The 18,578-nt window shown below is 49.2% G+C and overlaps 1 pseudogene; it reads left to right on the forward strand.

Moving 5' to 3' along the window:
• Positions 1-757: 757 nt before the first annotated feature.
• LOC140901767 (uncharacterized) lies at positions 758-14,335 on the forward strand (annotated as a pseudogene).
• Positions 14,336-18,578: the final 4,243 nt, after the last annotated feature.

The following is an 18,578-nucleotide window of genomic DNA, read 5'->3' on the forward strand; positions in this document are numbered from 1 at the left end:
CCAAGTATGCAAGTACGTCCCCTCAGAGCAGCACCGCATTCCTCAACGGCTAACCAAGTGAGTAAGTGATATTCTTCTGCTAGAATCCCGCCCGGGTGATGCATTTGTGAACCTGGGGCCTGAAGCTGACGCGAGAAAGGTGGAGGGAGCGAGCTCGGAGCTCTCCGACGTCACCTGCTGGAGAGCTGAGAGAACTGACGGAGCGAGGCACGAGCTAATTTTAAATATTAACGTGGGTCTCTGGCGGCGGGCTCCCCCTGGAGAACACGGAGAGTTGATTGAGCGCGGCAGGATCTTATTTGCATAATAAAAGCCAGCAGTTTGGGGACACTGGGGTAAAATTTGAGTAAGTTTTGCGGTTGGGACCCATATTTTTTAGTGTAACGTATTGGAAGCGCGCCTGGGCAGAGCCCGCCCCGGCTGGGAGTGTGGTCACCCTGACTGGGAAGCCCGTTGCCCGACTGGGGAAGGCGCGCTGAGCGCTCCACGTGCTTCAGAGACACGAGCTGGCGGGAGCTGGGTGGTATTTTAAAATTCTGTCTGGGGGGGTTAGGGGCTGCGTCGCTTTTCTTTTCTCTCTTCAATGCGCCGCCGATGGAGTCTGGTGAGGGGTGTAATTGCCCGCGTCCTATGTGCGCTGTCGTGACGGCGGCCCTGGAACAGAAGCGCGCGGGCAGCGGTTGGGGCACGCGGCAGTTCCGAGGTTGGAAAACGGTTAGTGTCTGCGGGAGATCTCGGAAAGAGCCGCTACGGGACGGGGGCGGGGCGCTCGCTGTCTCGCGATTTTTGAGAAGAGCAGCGCTGCCGGCCTGCCCGGCATTTTCTGACAGCTGATCTCCCATTGGGCCTAGTGAGGTGACGTTTTCCTGAAAGATGATCTCCCATAGGGTCCTCACTAAGTGGCGTTTTCTGACGGAGCTAATCTCCCATTGGGCTGTCACCAAGTGACGTTTTCTGAGAGCAATGTGGGGCGGAGACATGATGGCCTTGTGCAGTCGGAGCTCAGCGGACGCCCGCGGGAAGTAGCTTGGGGCCGAGCGGCGCTGATTCCGGCTGCTTGGGCGGAGGAGCGGAGAGCACAGCAGCGGGCGCTGCCGTCCTGCTTGGCGAAAAGCCGCAGGGCCCGTCGGTGTTCACAGGTCCGCCCGCTTGCTGCACGATTAACTCTGCTTTGGTGAACTTTCCACAGCTCAACTCTCTCTTTTTGCACAGGGTTACAATGTCCTTCTTAAGGAGACGGTGACAGGCCGTCTCTCCGCTGTTGCCAAGTTGTTGTGGACTCACAGGCCCCTGTGCTCTTAGCTCCCCACGGTTTCCAGGGAGAACCCCTAGTGTGCCAGCCCTTCTCGAGGTCACCACCTCTTTGACAGGGTCGAGCTGCAGAATCCTCCGCCCCTAGGACTGCTCGCTGCAATCCCCAGGGGAACCCTGTTACGGCAAAAGTCCTTCTCTCTCTCCCAGGACCAAGCCGCAGGCTCATCTGCCCCGAGACTGCTCACCACAGTCCCCAGGGGGACCCCATTACTGCACAGTCCTTCTTGCTGGTCACACACTCCCAGGGGTTAATCGCCCCCAAAACAGCTCCTCTCTGAGCCTTTAGCACACCTGGTCCTCATCAATCCCCCTTCGTTTTACTGCTCTCCAGTCATTTACTGCAGGAAGCGTCACCCACGGGGTGCAGTACATCCCACTGCTACCACCACTTGTCACAGAGTCCCTGGGTGATGCTCTGGAACTGCTCCCTACGAAGCCAGTCAGGACTCTGGGGAAGTCTCTTTTCTGTGAGCAGACTGTCTTCAGGACATACAGCTCACACAACTTCCAGCTTCCTGGGTCTGACCTCGGAGCATTCAGCATCCTCTGCCCCTCCGTGCACTTCCCACAGCAAGTCCGCCCAGGTGGGCTCCTGGGGAAGCCAGAAGGTCCAGCACCCCAACTTTGCAGTCAGACGTGACTCTCAGCCAGCCAGTAAAACAGAAGGTTTATTAGACGACAGGAACATGATCTAAAACAGAGCTTGTAGATGCAGAGACCAGGACCCCTCAGCTGGCTCCATTTTTGGGGGGCAGTGAGCCAGACAACCACGTCTGCACTTCACTCCATGTCCCCAGCCAGCCTCAAAGTGACTCTCTCCCGTTCCTCCTCCTCTGAGCTTTGTCCCTTTCCCAGGCCAGGAAGTCACCTGATTCCTTTGTTCTCCAACCCTTTAGCTCTCACCTTGCAGGGGGGAAGGGGCCAGGCCATCAGTTGCCAGGAAACAGGGTGTGGGCCACTCTCTGTGTCCAGACCCCTGCACACTCTAGGACTCTGCAACGATCACACACCCTTATCCCACCACCTAGATACTTAAGAGCTGCATAGGGGAAACTGAGGCATCCCCACAATATTCAGAGGAAACATTAAGAACAGTCCCGCTTCATCACACTCTGATAGGCTGGTAATTGTCTGGGAGTGTCCCCTTCCTCCCCCTAACAAAATGTGAAGGAGGGTGACCTGCGAGCAAGTAGAGATGCTTTGTAGTTTCTGCTCTGTCTTTCCATGTGATCTGGTGTGAGTCGCTGGAGACCACGTTGTTCTCCAGTTCCCTACTCAACCGTTTCTTTCTTCAGAGAACCATCCTGGGCAGGCATGGGTGTCATTGGCTGAGGGTGTGCAGAGATCTGGAGGGCTGCAGTTCCTTATGAGTAATGAGCATTTTAGGCCCTGGATAGGCTGGAGAAGAATAGAGAAGGGGGCTCCAATGAGCAGCAGCCAGCTAGTACATCTGTCTGTGTGCACGCAGCAGTGGTGGCCTAGCTTATAAGTGTTCTCTTTCTCTTTTCAGTTCCTGTTGACTTTGGGTAGATGAGAGAATGGCCAGCCTGTGGCAGAGACCAAAAGGAGCACCCACCCTGAGGCCATCCTGGGGGATGGAAACCAGACAGTGATCTGTGGAGTAAGAGCAAATAGAAATTTGCTCAGTAATGAGGGAGGGCTGCAAAGACTCTTCTTAGCATGGAGTGGCTCTTTGAGAAAAGGCCTTTGCATCTATGTGAGGCACAATAAGCTTGGGGGAGTCGTTGGTCCCCTCTCAAGGACTTGCCTGGTGCTATGGAGTCTTCTTGAAGTATGGTAACTATGTGGAGAGCAACTTGCCTGTAACCAGAGATGCTCAGTCCTTAACTCTCTTCCTTCTACATCACTGAGTGAGCTTCCCTGGTGACGCCACTCTAGTCCTCCTCCCTACCGACTCTGGCTTGCTTCAGAAGACATGAGCAGGGGGGACCGAGAGTAGCCTTTGTCCTGTGCGTCCGCTCACAAGGGTGCACCACCCAGGGCAGGTGGAGGGTCCACAGCTCAGTACAGCATCCCAGACTGATGTGCTCTGGCCCTGGGTCCTGCTCCTGGGTCCTGCTCCCTGAGGGCTATGCTGGTCCCGTAGCGGGACCCCACACCAGGGACGCTCTTATAGGCTGTGAGCAGTCAAAGGGCAGTAGGGAACTGAGGAGCAGCCACAGCCCCGGTGCCCGAAGCAGCAGGAGGACAAGATGGGGAAGTACTGTGGCTGCCTACAAGATGGCAGTAGCTAGTGCAGCAACTGCTTCACCCTACCCGACTCTGGCTTCTGGCCTCTGACATTGCCATGGGCCAAGGCCTTGGAGGAGAGGAGGCGGGGCTGGCACTTCACTGAGGAGGAGCAGGAGGTAGAGCCACAGGGAGGGGCAGGGCAGGGCAAGGCGGGTTGCTGCTGTCACAATTTTCTGTCCCCACCCCTCCCCAACAACCAGAAGAGGCTGGTACTGCCCACTGCTGGCCACAGGGTGTTACTGGTTTTTCTGAGAAACACTCTGTGCATTACTTTGACTGGCCACTGGGTGTCACCACTGCTCCATAGAAGAGAGAGTACATGCATTACCCCTGACTAGCCATCGGTGTCACTGCTGCTCCTGAGTAAACAGTCTGAGTTGCCACTGGGTGTCGCTGTTGCTCCAGGGCAGAAGCAGTCCGTGCATTATCCTGATTGCCCACCCACCGGGTGTCACTGTTGCTCCTGGGAACACCACCAGTGCATTACCCTGACTGGCCTTGAAGATAAATGTGTGGTAAAGGCTGAGTACAGACTCCTGCTTCCCTCTACCTGTGGCTTGGTTTCTAATAAAAGGTTTCCTGCTCGTTCTGGGTGAAGGAGGAGAATTTCCCCATTTTGGGAGTAGCTGATCTCCCAGGGCAGGGGGGAGCATGTCCTCCTGAGGAGAAGCCTGGAACCAGGAAGGTGACTACAGGTGCTGAAATGAGGAATCCTTGTGGCACCTTAGAGACTAACAAATTTATTTGGAAATGCCCAAATAAATTTGTTAGTCTCCAGGGTGCCACAAGGACTCCTCTTTTTTACTGATACGGACTAACACGCCTACCACTCTGATGTTTGTTCTTCCTTCATGACTTGTCTCTAAAATGTTGGCCAACATGCTCGCTCTCCTTGCCTGTTGGTCAACAGCCTCCCTTTATAGATATGTTCACCTGCATGTGTCCCGTGGTGAGTGAGACAGAGATGGCTGTAGCTCTGTGTGCAGATCTACTGTGTGTGTGTGTGTGTGTGTGCGTGCGCGTGGGGGGAGGGGGAGAACAGGACAAGGACTTAAAGCTGCTGCTGCTTCTCATGTGTGCTTCTAGTGCAGTGTGCCTTGATGCAGCAAAGGAATTGTAGTCTCTTACCTTTGTTTGCAGAATGTGGTGCCCTATGTGCTACTTGGTGCAGCTGGAGGTGTGATTAAAAATACATAAATTCATCATATAGACAAGTTTGCAAAGATCCACTTGGGCACTGAAAATTTATTCCCCAGAATGCCCCCATTCCCGTTTCTTCCACTGTCCCACCCCTACTGTGGTATGCTTATGAGAAGCTCATGGGATCTTTTTCAGGGGAAAAGGCAATATGCTGCGTTTATTGGAGATACAACAATTAGCATATGCATTCAATCACACACACATTGTCCCGCCAGTCTATGTTGTGTTACCAGTCCAGAGTCCAGAGCAACCGAGTGGCCAGCTAGGTTGATCACGGGTAGGGAGGAGCCAGGTTCTGTCAGTCACGACACAATGCTCTGGGGAAGTCTTGGCAGGACGAACCCAAAACTTCATGGCAAAGCACCATGTTTATATAGTGAACTTCCTTCATTGGGACCAATGAGTTTTGCATCATCATGCTGTAATGAATTGCCGTTTGACAAGTGCTTGTTTTCTTAAATTGTTCTTATTTTTTTTATTTTATTCCTTCATCAGTCTCTTGGGGAGTTACCCCATGCTGGTTTTGATCACAGCTATCTTGTCACAATTGGTAGGTGCTTGCCTTATTTTTCAGTCATCAATGTGCCCAACTTTGATATCTCAATAGGGGCGTGTTGCAATCTCCTGGCGCCTTGTTGGCCGATGGCCAAGGATGTTTGGTGAGGTGCCAGCTATGCCCGTTTTATACCATCCGTGACTTTAACCGCTAGGACACACTGTCCCTTCGCGTTGGGCAGCCCGGGCTAGGCTGACGGATGCCCCAAGGTCCTAAACACCCGTGACTTTAACTGCTAGAGCTCAGAGCTCCTTCGCAGTGGGCAGTCAGGATTGACTGACAGGCGCCCCAAGAGTTTGCCCCGTGGAGGCGGCACAACTCAACGCTAGGCTCTTAGTACTCTCACCTAATGGCCAGGCTTTATAGCCAAAACGGCTGAGGTTCTTTAATTGTGTTGGCTGCTTTACAGTAAACCAGAGAAACAAGTCAGGCTTATGCACAAATGGTTACCAAAATTTATTAAACTAGATTCTAATCATGTGGTTACAAAATTGCTAGTGCCTACTTATTTAAATTTAGAGATGTTACACACACAAACAAGTTACAAAACTGAAGCCACAATCCCAAAGAAAGAGAACAAAGTATAGAGCTCTATTTCAAAATATGTGTACACTAAAGATAGGAGACCAGGTGTGGGTGCTTCTTACCCTCCTTGCATCTCTCGATTCCAGTGGTGCCAAGCCAGGATCGGTCACTCAATTCCGCAGAAAGACGAATAAGGGACAAGGCTTAGGGACCCTCTTAGCTGCAGAAGCCTTGGGAGGCTGTCACTTATCTGACCAGCAGATTGATAGTGAAAAGCACTCAAAAATCATGGTGCTGTAGGTCCCATACTTATACCTCTGTACTCCTTTATTCTCTTTCTCCTTTCTTATGCCAAATTGGGGCTGGTCTGTCTGGGTGAGGCCAGCTCTCGCAAGAGTAGTTTACACTTGCAAGGGAGAGAAACAATAAGTTTTGACTACTGGACATTCCTTTTATTAGGGTAAATATTTTCCCACCTAGGATGTTGGGGTGTGTGCATCACGCTATTTAGTAGGGGCTAAGAGCCATGTCTGTCACAGCTTCTTTGTCTGCTGTGAGCCTAATCGTTGTATATGTTCCCAGAGGCACATTGTAGCAGCACACTTGTGCTTCTCACAGCTTCAGAGGCTGTGCTGGAATTGATGTTAAGTGCCCTGTTGTTTTGGCTCCCTTGTGTTCCCAGCAATGCTGGTCTGAGAGGGGGGCTGTCTGTCTGGCTACACGCCTTTATGTCTGTCCTCCCTAGAACATCTGGTCCGGTGATGGCCTTAATGCTTTTCTTCTAACACACACATTCCTCATTGATGTACAAAGCAGGATTGATTTACACAGACTATTTGAACAGGAACACCAAACTACAATGCAGGATAAAACAATTATTCCATTCTTTTACTTATTTCAAAATTCTAATTTTAAACCTACAACAAAGCGGTGATCCTAAAGGTCTACTACTGCCTTGAAATCAGCTTTAGACACTAGATTCTGGCTGGGAGGAGGAGGATGTAATCCTTAACCTTCTACAGATGGGGAAACAAGCACGACTGAGGCTGAACAGTCACACTGCGAAACATACAGAAAATTTTAACTACATATAACTCTGAGTTCTTTAGTATCTCAGTCATGCTTATCCGCTGGCAGCCTACTCTAAGGAATAAGGATGTATTCTGATAGGTTGGTAGTAGTTTTTTTAAATAACAATGTGTGGTGGGGGACTATGCTCTAGCAGCTCTAATTTTAACGCACCTTTGTATAACTACCACTTAATCTCTGTTATAGTGTATAGTAAGATCTGTTTCTCCATTTGTATCATTACAGCAGGTTTTTTTACATCATAAATGACTAAACATATGGGAAGAGAGGACAGGCTACTCCCTTTTCCCCTTCACTCTGAACCACATGTACGGTGCTGGAGGGGAGATAGCCCAGGAGTTTTGCAGGTACCCTTTTGCCCCATCTCTGTATTGAGATGTCACAGCAGAGGCAAGGCACTAAGCAGGGGGTTGGATCGAGGAGAAAAAGATAGATGGAGTGTCTTGTGCTTTCTCCCACCATGAAGTGAGGAGCCAGAAACTTGTAGCTGCCAGGGCATGGTGAGAAGCACAAGCTGCTATGAGAAGTGCCTTCTATATGTCCAACAGCGAGTCACAGAGGGAGCATCCCTGAGCTGTGCTGCCAGTGGGAGCAGCCAACCTCACAGTGAGGGGCATAGGTGACCCCTCCCATGACTGGGGACAGTAGGTTACAGTGGGGCACCCTTTGCCATCCACCCCCCATCAACTTTGCTTTCCCTCCTTGGCTTGTGTGCCTCAGTTTCCTCCTCTAAAACCACTTCATCTCCTGCTCCTATCCTTCCAGGAACTCACACCGTCCACCACTCACCTAGATAAAGTCCTCTTTAATACCCTCTCATTCTCTCCCCCTGGCGGACCTGCACCCTAACCCTCCACATCCAAAATCTCCTATTCTCCCGTATGCCCTGCCCTCCTGCTCCTGCCCATTCCCATGCCCCCTGAGCAGGTCCTAAAGCAACATGCCCCCACTTCAACCCAAACGGGTGGAGCCACAACTCAACATCCCACAACTGCCAGGGGCCCCAATCCCTGTGCTTATCCCCCACCTGCTCCCCTATTGCCCCTCAGCCTCAGTCCTCCTCAGAACTTCTCCATCAATCAGCACCATGGACTCTCTCTCTCCTTTCCTCTTCTTGTGCTGTCTCCCTTCATAAGACACGGGAAGGTGTGCTAGGTGTGCATCCCCATAGGCTTGTTCTCGGGAGCCATAAAGAAGGAGGAGGGGACAAAAATCATGCAGGGCAGTGAATAGTAGAGTGGAGCGGTGACTGTCGGTGTTGACTCAGTCTCTGTTTATTGAGTGGGTCTCATGCAGATGGAATGGGAGGGGGAAGCAGGGATGAGGGCAAGATTAAATGCACCATTAGAACTTTGTGTAATGATCGTTCATGCTTGGCATTTGCAGCTGCTCTTGCAGAGGAATTGTCCAGGAGCCCTAGCCGGATGAGAATATGGCAGAAGTGGACCTGAGCAGCCTGGACATCCTTCAAAGGAGACATGAGTAGTCCTCATGTTTCTGCCTTCTGCATAACTGGCTGTGAGGTCAGTGCTTTCAAGTCCTCGTCTGTTCTCGCTGTAGTACTCTTCACGGGCCGTGGGCTTTCTCGTTAGGTACGAGACTCTGGGATTAAGGCTGGGGAAGGGACCAGAGTCTCCTGAGAAAAGTGACTATTTTTGGTGCCATTACAATGGGCGCCTTCTAGTTGCAGTTGTAAAGTAGGAACGTGAGATGGGTTCATGGCAGAGCCATGGGATACGGGAGATGTGAAATGAAGAGACTATGTGACACTGCAGATGGAGATGCTAATATTTTTTCTTCCCCATCTCCCCCTCCCCCCCCGGCTGGGTTTAGTACCAAGGAAAAAGAAGTGAAGAGTCAGAGTCTACTGCCCTCGTGCGATGGAAAGTGAGTGAGAGCAGCGAGCCTGTGACCATTGTTGATGCCAGGCAAGAGCTGTCCATCTGGGAGCTGAGGAGACGCCACTGTCGGTGACATAAGTGTCTGGTTTGGTGAGGGGTCTGCTCACGCCCCACCTGAGTCCAGGTAGGGAAGCTCCGTAAGGTAGGGCTGGGTTTGTAAGGAAAAGTTCCTGATTAACTGTGGTTACGAGGGAGGAAAGGTGGCCCCCATTTTCAGAGGCTGCTCATTTCTCTGGTCAGCACCGGTGTCGCATCCACAGCAGAAGGTTTCATGTAGGAGGATGACTCCAGGAGGTGAGTTGCTTGCTGTCCTACCATTTTTTTCTCTCTCACACTCCTGTAGGAGTTTGCTGCCTTGGGGACAATGTCAGGGGGAATCCCCCAATATCACTCCTTTTGTTCTGCTCTTCTCTCCCATTCAGTTCCCAGTCTTTGTTACTGGGAGGGTTTCAAAATGTCTCGCTGGTTTAGTGCTAGTGGGAGGGACCAGTCAGTGCTGTAATCTAGTGACCAAACATTTCCCCAGCATAGAATCGTAGAACGGTAGGGCTGGAATGAACCATGAGAGGGCATCTAGTCCAGCCCACAGCACTGAGGTGTTTGTCCAACCTGACCTTGAAAACCTCTAATGATGGGGATTCCACCACCTCTCTTGCTAATCTATTCCAGTGCTTAATTACTTTTTTTTCACAATTGAGTCACGTGGTTGACTCAGATTCAATTTGTGATCCACTATAACTCCCGATCGTTTTCAGTAGTACTACCTCGTAACCAGCTATTTCCCACTTGGTCGTTTGTGCATTTGGTTTTCCTTCCCTAAGTCTAGTACTTTGCACTCGTCTTTATTGAATTTCATCTCATTCATTCAGCTCACTTCTCCAATTTGTAAATGTTACCTTGAATTCTATGCCCAAATAAATCTGTTAGTCTTTAAGGTGCCACCGGACTCCTTGTTGTTTTTGTGGATACAGACTAAGATGGCTACCCCCTGATAGGTGACGCTTTGTTATTTTTATGTCTGATTTTATAAGCAAGTAGTTTTTAAATGGGGCGTAACTCAGAGGTACGCAAGACAAATCAGACTCCTGAAAGGGGCACAGTAGTGTGGAAAGCCACCAGTCTACACAGCTATTTTTAATGGCTAGCACCAACAGTGGAGCACCTATAGGGAGACACATCTCAAAGAACTGTTAGGGGGCTTATTCCTTCACCCACTTACTTCCCTGGTCCTTCTCACATGAACAGAGAGCAACAATATCCGAAGTCCAAAGGTGCTTTTGATGTTTATTGGGGTGAACTTCCAGCAAGCATGATTCCAGTTTCCTTCCTTAGTGTCCCCCTTCCCAGCTCTGACACCACAGAGCCTTACACCTGTGTCCTTGTTCCCATTCCTGCCCTTAGCCAAACATGATTCCAATTTCCCCAGCCCCATTCCCTGTTCCCATTTCCCCTCCCCACACCCACCCACTCACTTCCTGATTGACTGCAGACTATATAGTAAAACTTGAGTTCTGCTTAGCTATACGTTAACCAATCATTTTCCTGAAATTTAACTAACCAATCCTAACATATTGTAACATGATTATGTAACCAATAATATCCCACCACCTTAATTAGTTTACACCCAGCAAAATTAATTATACAGCAGACAGAAACAATCACAGAACCAGACAGAGATTATACAGACAAACAACAACGAAGTGGGAACTATAATGACAAAACAATACAGAAGTCAGGATTTCACACCCCAGCTATTGATAAGTGAGTTCTTGCCAGACAGGATGCTATCAAACTAAGTTTCGTTTCACATCTTCTAGGCACTTCCCTTTCTCTGGAGATGATAGGCACTATCAGGACAGGAGTGTATTCCTAACAGCCCAATAGCACCTTATTTCAATGTGACTAGTTTGGAATGTGAGGATGTGACCGGTCACTTCCCAGCTTATGGCTGCCTCTGTTGCTTCGTCAAAGGTCTTAGCCTAAGAACAGGGACTCAGACTGTCACAGTAAGAGAAGGACCTTACACTGGCAGACAGTGATTTTAATTCTTTCTTTTATACCTCTAACTAGCCAAGTGATAAGAATACACCTAAATTCTTAAAGTACAGGCCTTTGCAGACAGGCCTGAATATCTATATCCTAACGAGAACCATCGTTAATACACAAGTTGTGTAATTTCTTCTTTTCTTGTTACCTGATCTCACTGGTCTTCTTTCCCCTAAGCAGGGTTTCCAGTTTCCAAACCCGATGTCATCTCCCAGCTGGAACGAGGGGAAGAGCCGTGGGCCCCAGATCTCCAGGGCTCAGAGGAAAGAGAGATCCTGAGAGGCAGCTGCATGGGTGACGGATCATTTAAGGAGACAGCTGGGATTCCCAGCAAAGACCTTGTGAGGTCTCTGGGTTCAGGATGGTCCCCAGCAGGTGTCATATCCTCTGGGCAAATACTGTTTATGGCTTCCTACCCATCCTGAAAAAAGAAAACGAGTACATGTGGCACCTTAGAGACTAACACGGCTGCTACTCTGGTACCCATCTTGACTAACTCCTGGCAGTAGTTCCCTCCCCAAACTGCCATCTCCCTGAGTGTTTGGATGGGAGCTGGATGCAGAATTGATCCCCTCCTCTCGCCCCTTTGGGGAAGAGTTGGGGGAAATTCAGTCTCTGATTTTTTTCCATCTTCAGCTGTTCTCTTGGTTTCTTCTCCCCTTTTCCCTCTGGTTTCTAAGGTTTTTCTTTCTCTGTCCCAGGAAGTGATGGGATGGTGAGAGAGACCGTGGAGCAGAATCCTCAGCAGGAAGATGAGCAAGTGGAACCACATGGGGCGTTGTTGCAAGGATGCAAAGGGAGTGTGTCCAGGAGTTGTGAGCAGGGAAAAGGCTCTCAGGGGCAGCACAGGCCAGAGAAGCGGCAGGGAAACCAGCCAGCACAGAAAGTTGGAATATCTATTAATTATCGGGGAACTCACAAAGGCCTCAAGGAAATCACAGCCCAGCAGAGAATCCTGACGGGAGAGAGAAATAACACGGGCTTTGAGTGTGGGAAAAAGTTCAGGAGGCGCTCACACCTCATTACCCACCAGAGAATCCACACCAGAGTGAGACCCTATGGATGCTGTGAGTGCGGGAAAACCTTCACTCAGCATTTGCTATCAGAGGATCCACACAGGGAAGAAACCCCATGAATGCTGTGAGTGTGGGAAAACCTTTTGGCACTCAGCCCTTATAAAACATCAGAGGATCCACACAAGGGCAAAAGCCTATGAATGCTGTGAGTGTGGGAAAATGTTCACTGAGTGCTCACACCTTATTCGCACTCAGAGGATCCACACGGGAGAAACCCTATGGATGCTGTGAGTGTGAGAAAACCTTCTCTGAGTGCTCACACCTTATTTGCCATCAGAGAATCCACAAAGGCCAGCGCCCCTACGAGTGCTGCGAGTGTGGGAAAACCTTCACTCAGCACTCACATCTTATTGCACATCAGAGGAGTCACACAGGGGAGAAACCCTGTAAATGCTTTGAGTGTGAGAAAACCTTCTCTTGGCATTTAGCCCTTATAAAACATCGGAGGATCCACACAGGAGAGAAACCCTATAAATGCTGTGAGTGTGGGAAAACTTTCACTGAGTGCTCAACCCTTATTCATCATCAGAGAATCCACACAGAGGAGAAACCCTATGAATGCTGTGAGTGTGGGAAAACCTTCACTCAGAGCTCAAACCTTATTACGCATCAGAGGAGACACACAGGAGAGAAACCCTATGAATGCTGTGAGTGCGGGAAAACTTTCGGTCGGAGCTCAGGCCTTATTACACATCAGAGGAGCTGCACAGGACAGAAACCCCATGAATGCTGTGAATGTGGAAAATTCTTCCATCACAACTCTTCTCTTATTTATCACCAGAGAAGCTGCAAGGGAGATAAACACCATGAAAATCTTTTCTCGGGTTCAGAAAACATTGTTTTTTCCTAATTCCCAAGTAGTGTACTTTAAGGCAGCATTTGTGGCATCTCAGCTCCTTTAGGTGAGTTGTCAGCTTTTCCCTTTTGCAGCTCACCCTTCCTTGGAGTGAAGCCCACAGTGTTTTTCATCAACTCCTTCGTCCTCTGTCATGGAAATGTGCGTCCCTCCAACAGGAATGCCCATCAGTCCCAGGTGGGGGAACCAGGAGTGATCTCTACTAGGTACATGGAGGTTAAATCTATCTGGGCCTTGACACCACTAGGGTTTTCCATGGAGTTTGCGATCCTGATATAAAAACACAACTATTTTTTCAAGAAAGAAAATAGCCCATATAGCGTCCAGGGTAACGTAGCAAATTTCCTTACCACTGGACACAAGCTCCGTCACTTTTTCTAGTCTAACCAAATTTGGAGCATCACGTTTATAATTTTTTCTCCCTCTGCAAAGTGATTGTTAGTCACCAGGTTCCCCCACTAGGGACAGATTGCCTCATTCCCAGTTGTTGCCACGTTGCACTGGATTCTGCTGAATAGCAGTTGGGCTTTTTACCATTTTTTCCATGTAAATATAACAGAGAAGGAGCAGGGATAGAGGGTGTGAGAAAGTGGGGATTTTTCCTTGTTATGTTTTAAGTGAGTCTTACTGTTTTTCATGAGTACGGCGGGTGCCTCAGTTTCCCTGTGTGCTGCACCAATACCTTGGTGGTGGGAATAGGGATGTGTGACTTTGGCTGAGACCTCTGGGGCTGGTGAGGCTGCCTGCATGACCAGTGTGTGACGTTGCACTCCATATGCTTTATGGAAATATGCTTATGACATAACTGGAATATGCTTCACGCTAAATACCCCTTGTATCGTGTCATTGGAAAGCTTGTAATCTACTAAGTGTGTTCATCCTATTTGTTTGTATGTATTATTTCTATATCTGGAGTTAGGAGAATTAGCTATAAAATTGTTTCACTGATGTAAACATATGAAGTAGAGGCCATTAAGGGTGCTCCAGAAACAATCAGTTGTAAATGGCCTTAGTTTCTTGAAAGCCTTCTTGTGTACATGTGGGCCAGCCCATGGGGAATGGAGACTAGGGGTCTTACCGTGACATGTGACCATGTCACCTGATAATGAAATCCATCTTAAATCTGGTACTTTTCCATTTAGAAGGAAGGGTGGGGACCCAGAGAGACAAAAGATTCCTGCCTTGTGCCAAAGCTATAGAAGGGGGTGGAGCAGGACAAAGGGGGCCAGTCATGAGAAATCCCCTGCTTACCACCTGAGATGTCTGCTGGAACTAACACTACCTGGGGAAAGGATCGGGCCCAGACTAGGAAGGAGTCTAATCTGTGAAAGAAGCTTATTGGAACATCCCTGAGGGTGAGATATTACCTGTAATCCTTTTTTTTTAATGTATTAGGTTTAGACTTGCGTGTTTTTGCTTTATTTTGCTGGGTGACTTACTTTGTTCTGTGTGTTATTACTTGAAACCACTTAAATCCTACTTTTTATACTTAATAAAATCACTTTTCTTTATTAATAAATCTAGAGTAAGTGATTAATACCAAAGGGAGCAAACAGCGGTGCATATCTCTTTATCAGTGTTACAGAGGGTGGACAATTTATGAATTTACTCTATATAAGCTTAATACAGAGTAAAACAGATTTATTTGGGATTTGGATCCTATTGGGAACTTGGTATCTGGGTGCTGGAGACAAGTAAGCTGCTGAGCTGTTTTCACTTAAAGTCTGCAGCTTTGGGGGCGTGGTTCAGACCCTGAGTCTGTGTTGCAGCAGGTTAGTGTGTCTGGCTCAACAAGACAGGGTTCTGGAAGTCACAAGCTGGCAGGTAAAACAGGTTCAGAGGTATTTTCAGCACATCGGGTGACAGTCCCATGGGGGTCTCTGTGACTGAACCCGTCACACGGTGCCTTTCGTAACCGGAGACCCAGGAATGTGTTAAGGAAAAGTTAGCATATGTGTATATGTGACTCCATTTTGGTTTGGGGCCCACCATTGTCTAAAAGTAAACACATCATGCACCAGGAGGAGTGTTCCTTAGATACTGCATTCCTTTGAAACCCGCCCCCTTGTTTCCAGCCCATCTCGAATCCCGGTTTCTGTTCTTTGTCTGTTCCTAACTCCCTGCCTCCTGGCCTTGATGCGAGCCTCCCATCCCGATAAGAAAGGCTACTGGTGCATTGCTTTAGGACCATGTTGTGTAGTTGAAGTAATGGTCTAGCACGGGGAATGTACCTAGCATGTATGGGTGGTAGATAAGGGAAGGGTTTGTCTATTGGCTAAGGTTTCCGATGCACTAGGGCAACGTGCTTTGCTAAAAGGTATATAATCTCTGTATAACCTGCATTCGGGGTCCCCTCCTGACTAGCAGGGGGGCACCACGCTCGAGCATAATAAACTTAGTATCTTTGGGAACTCTGCAGTTGTGACAGGTTTCAGAGTAACAGCCGTGTTAGTCTGTATTCGCAAAAAGAAAAGGAGTACTTGTGGCACTTAAAGACTAACCAATTTATTTGAGCATGAGCTTTCGTGAGCTACAGCTCACTTCATCGGATGCATACTGTGGAAACTGCAGAAGACATTATATACACAGAGACCATGAAACAATACCTCCTCCCACCCCACTCTCCTGCTGGTAATAGCTTATCTAAAGTGATCATCAAGTTGGGCCATTTCCAGCACAAATCCAGGTTTTCTCACCCTCTGCCCCCCCCCCCCCCCACAACTCACTCTCCTGCTGGTAATAGCAGGAGGGTGAGAAAACCTGGATTTGTGCTGGAAATGGCCCAACTTGATGATCACTTTAGATAAGCTATTACCAGCAGGAGTGTGGGGTGGGAGGAGGTATTGTTTCATGGTCTCTGTGTATATAATGTCTGCAGTTTCCACAGTATGCATCCGATGAAGTGAGCTGTAATTCACGAAAGCTCATGCTCAAATAAATTGGTTAGTCTCTAAGGTGCCACAAGTACTCCTTTTCTTTCTGCAGTTGTGGACTTTGTTCGTGTGCCTCAGCCTAGACTTGGAGTGTGCGTGACCAATCGGGTGTAATTTGTAACAAATGGGATGCAACCAGGTGACTCTTTGCCCAGGAAACGAGACAAAGACAAGGAGGAGGAGCAATGGAGGTGTCTGACTTTGGGTCGCTGGAAGCTGGCAGTCTGCTTGGGGGGACCCGAAGAGGGGGAGTTCAGGGCATCTGGCCCATGACTCCCTAAGGTGGACTTGGCTGAAAGTCACTGATTTCTGTGCTAATGAGTTCTGTTCTACACCGTGTTCCTGTCGAGTAATAAACCTTTTGTTTTACTGGTTGGCTGAGAGTCACGCTGCCTGGGGGGCAGGGCCCTCTGGCTTCCCCAGAAGCCCCGTCCGGGCAGACTTGCTGCGGGAAGCCCACGGTGTGGAAGGGGATGCTGAATGCTTCGAAGTCAGACCCAAGAAGGTCAAAGTTGTGTGAGCTTCTTGCCCTGGTGGCAGTGTGTCATGGAGTGTGGCGGAGTCAGGGCCCTGCACCCCCACTTCCTGCGATTCACCGTGACTCTCAGCCAGCCAGTAAAACAGAAAGTTTATTGGACGACTGGAACACAGTCCCAAGCAGAGATGGGAGAGGGAGGCAGGGATGAGGGCAAGATTAAACACACCGAGAGAGCTCTGTGTAGTGATGGTTTCTTGCTTGGCTTTATTAGTTTGCAGAGGAATCGTTGAGAAGCCCTAGTCGGAGGAGACGCTGGCAGAAGTGGACCTGACCATCCTTCTAAGGAGACATGAATAGTCCTCATGTTTCTGCCTTCTGCTTAACTGGCTGTGAGTAAGAAGTCAGTGCTTTGAATTCGTCATCTGTACTCACTGTAGTTTTCCTCACAGGCCGTGTGCTTCCTCGTTGGCTACGAGTCTCTGGGATTAAGGCTGGGGAAGGGACAAGAGTCTCCTGAGCAAAGTGACTATTTTGGGTGCCGTTACAATGGGTATCTTCCAGTTGCAGTTGTAAAGTAGTAATGGGAGATGAGTTAAGGGCGGAGCCCTGGGATACGGGAGATATGAAATGAAGAGACAACGCGACATTGCAGATGGAGATGCTAATTTTTTTTTGTTCCCTCTTCTGCTGGGTTTAGTCCCAAAAGAAAAGAAGACAAGCGTCGGAGTCTACTGCCCTCATGCGACGGAAAGAGAGCGACAAGATCGTGAGCGTTGTTGATGCCACGGAAAAGTCGTCCAACTGGGAGCGGAAGAGCTGCCACCCTCAGTGAGGTAAGTGTCTATTTTGGTGATTGCTTTGCTCACGGCCCACCTCGCTCCTGGTAGGGACGCCCCTTTAGCTGGGGCTGGGTTTGTAAGAAGATGTTCTTGACTAGCTGTGGTTACGAGGGAGATAAGGTCCCCATTTTCAGGGGCTGGTCATTTCTCTGGCCAGTGTTACAAATTATACCTGACAGGTCATGCACACAAACTGCCGCGAATTATACCCAATAGGTCACGCACAGTTCGAGTATAGGCTGAGGCACACAAACAAAGTTCACAACTGCAGAATTCCCCAAAATACTAAGTTTATTATGCTCGAGCGCGGTGCCCCCCTGCTAATCAGCAGGGGACCCCACATGCAGGTTATACAGAGATTATATACCTTTTTGCAAAGCACGTTGCCCTAGTGCATCGGAAACCTTAGCCAATAGACAAACCCTTCCCTTATCTACCACCTATCCCTGCTAGGTACATTCCCCGTGCTAGACCATTACTTCAACTACACAACATGGTCCTAAAGCAATGCAGCAGTAACTTTTCTTATCAGAATGGGAGGCCCACATCAAGGTCAGGAGGCAGGGAGTTAGGAACAGAGAGAGAACAGAAACCAGGAGTCGAGACAGGCTGGAGACAACGGGGGGAGGATTTTCACAGGAATGCAGTATCTAAGAAACACTCCTCCTGGTGCATGAAGTGCTTGCTTTTAGACAATGGTGGGCCCCAAACCAAAATGGAGTCACATATGCTAACTTTTCCTTAACACCAGGAGCGGTGTGTCCTCTGCAGCAGAAGGTTTGATCCAGGAGGATGACTCCAGGTGGTGAGTCACTTGCCTTCCTTCCATGTTTTTTCTCTCTGTCTCTCTCTCTTCTCTAGTATGTTGGCCAACACAAACACACACCCCACCTTTCTGTCCTTACCTTTCCTAGTGCCTTCTCCCTTCATAGGATACTGGGAGGCATGTTAGGTGTGCATCCCCACAGGCTGTGTCTCGGGAGCCATGAAGAAGTAGGAGTGGATGATAATCATGCAGGGCAGTGCGTGCGAGAGTGGAGCAGTGACTGTCGGTATTAACTTGGTCTCTGTTCATCAAGTGGGGCCAATGTAGATGGAATGGAAGAGGGAGGCAGAAATGAGGGGAAGATCTCAGGCACCAATAGAGCTTTGTGTAGCGATGGCTTCTGCTGCTGCTCTTGCAGAGGAATTGCTGAGGAGCCCTAGCCAGAGGAGTAAGTGGCAGAGATGGACCTGAGCAGCTTGGACATTGTTCTCAGCAGACGTGAACAGTCCTCCACTTTCTGCCTCCTGCTTAACTGGCTGTGAGTAAGTGGTCAGTGCTTTCAATTCCTCATCTGTACTCGCTGTAGTACTCTTCACAGGCTGTGCGCTTCCTTGTTGGGTATGGGGCTCTGTGGTATTAAGGCTGAGGAGGAGCCATGTCTGCTGTGCAGAGTGACCATGTGGGGTGCCATTGCAAGGGGTGCTTTTTGGTTGTAATGTTAAAGATGTAATGGGAAGAGGGTTGAG

The sequence above is a fragment of the Lepidochelys kempii genome, chromosome 22 (assembly GCF_965140265.1).
Source record: "Lepidochelys kempii isolate rLepKem1 chromosome 22, rLepKem1.hap2, whole genome shotgun sequence".
Lineage (NCBI taxonomy): Eukaryota > Metazoa > Chordata > Testudines > Cheloniidae > Lepidochelys > Lepidochelys kempii.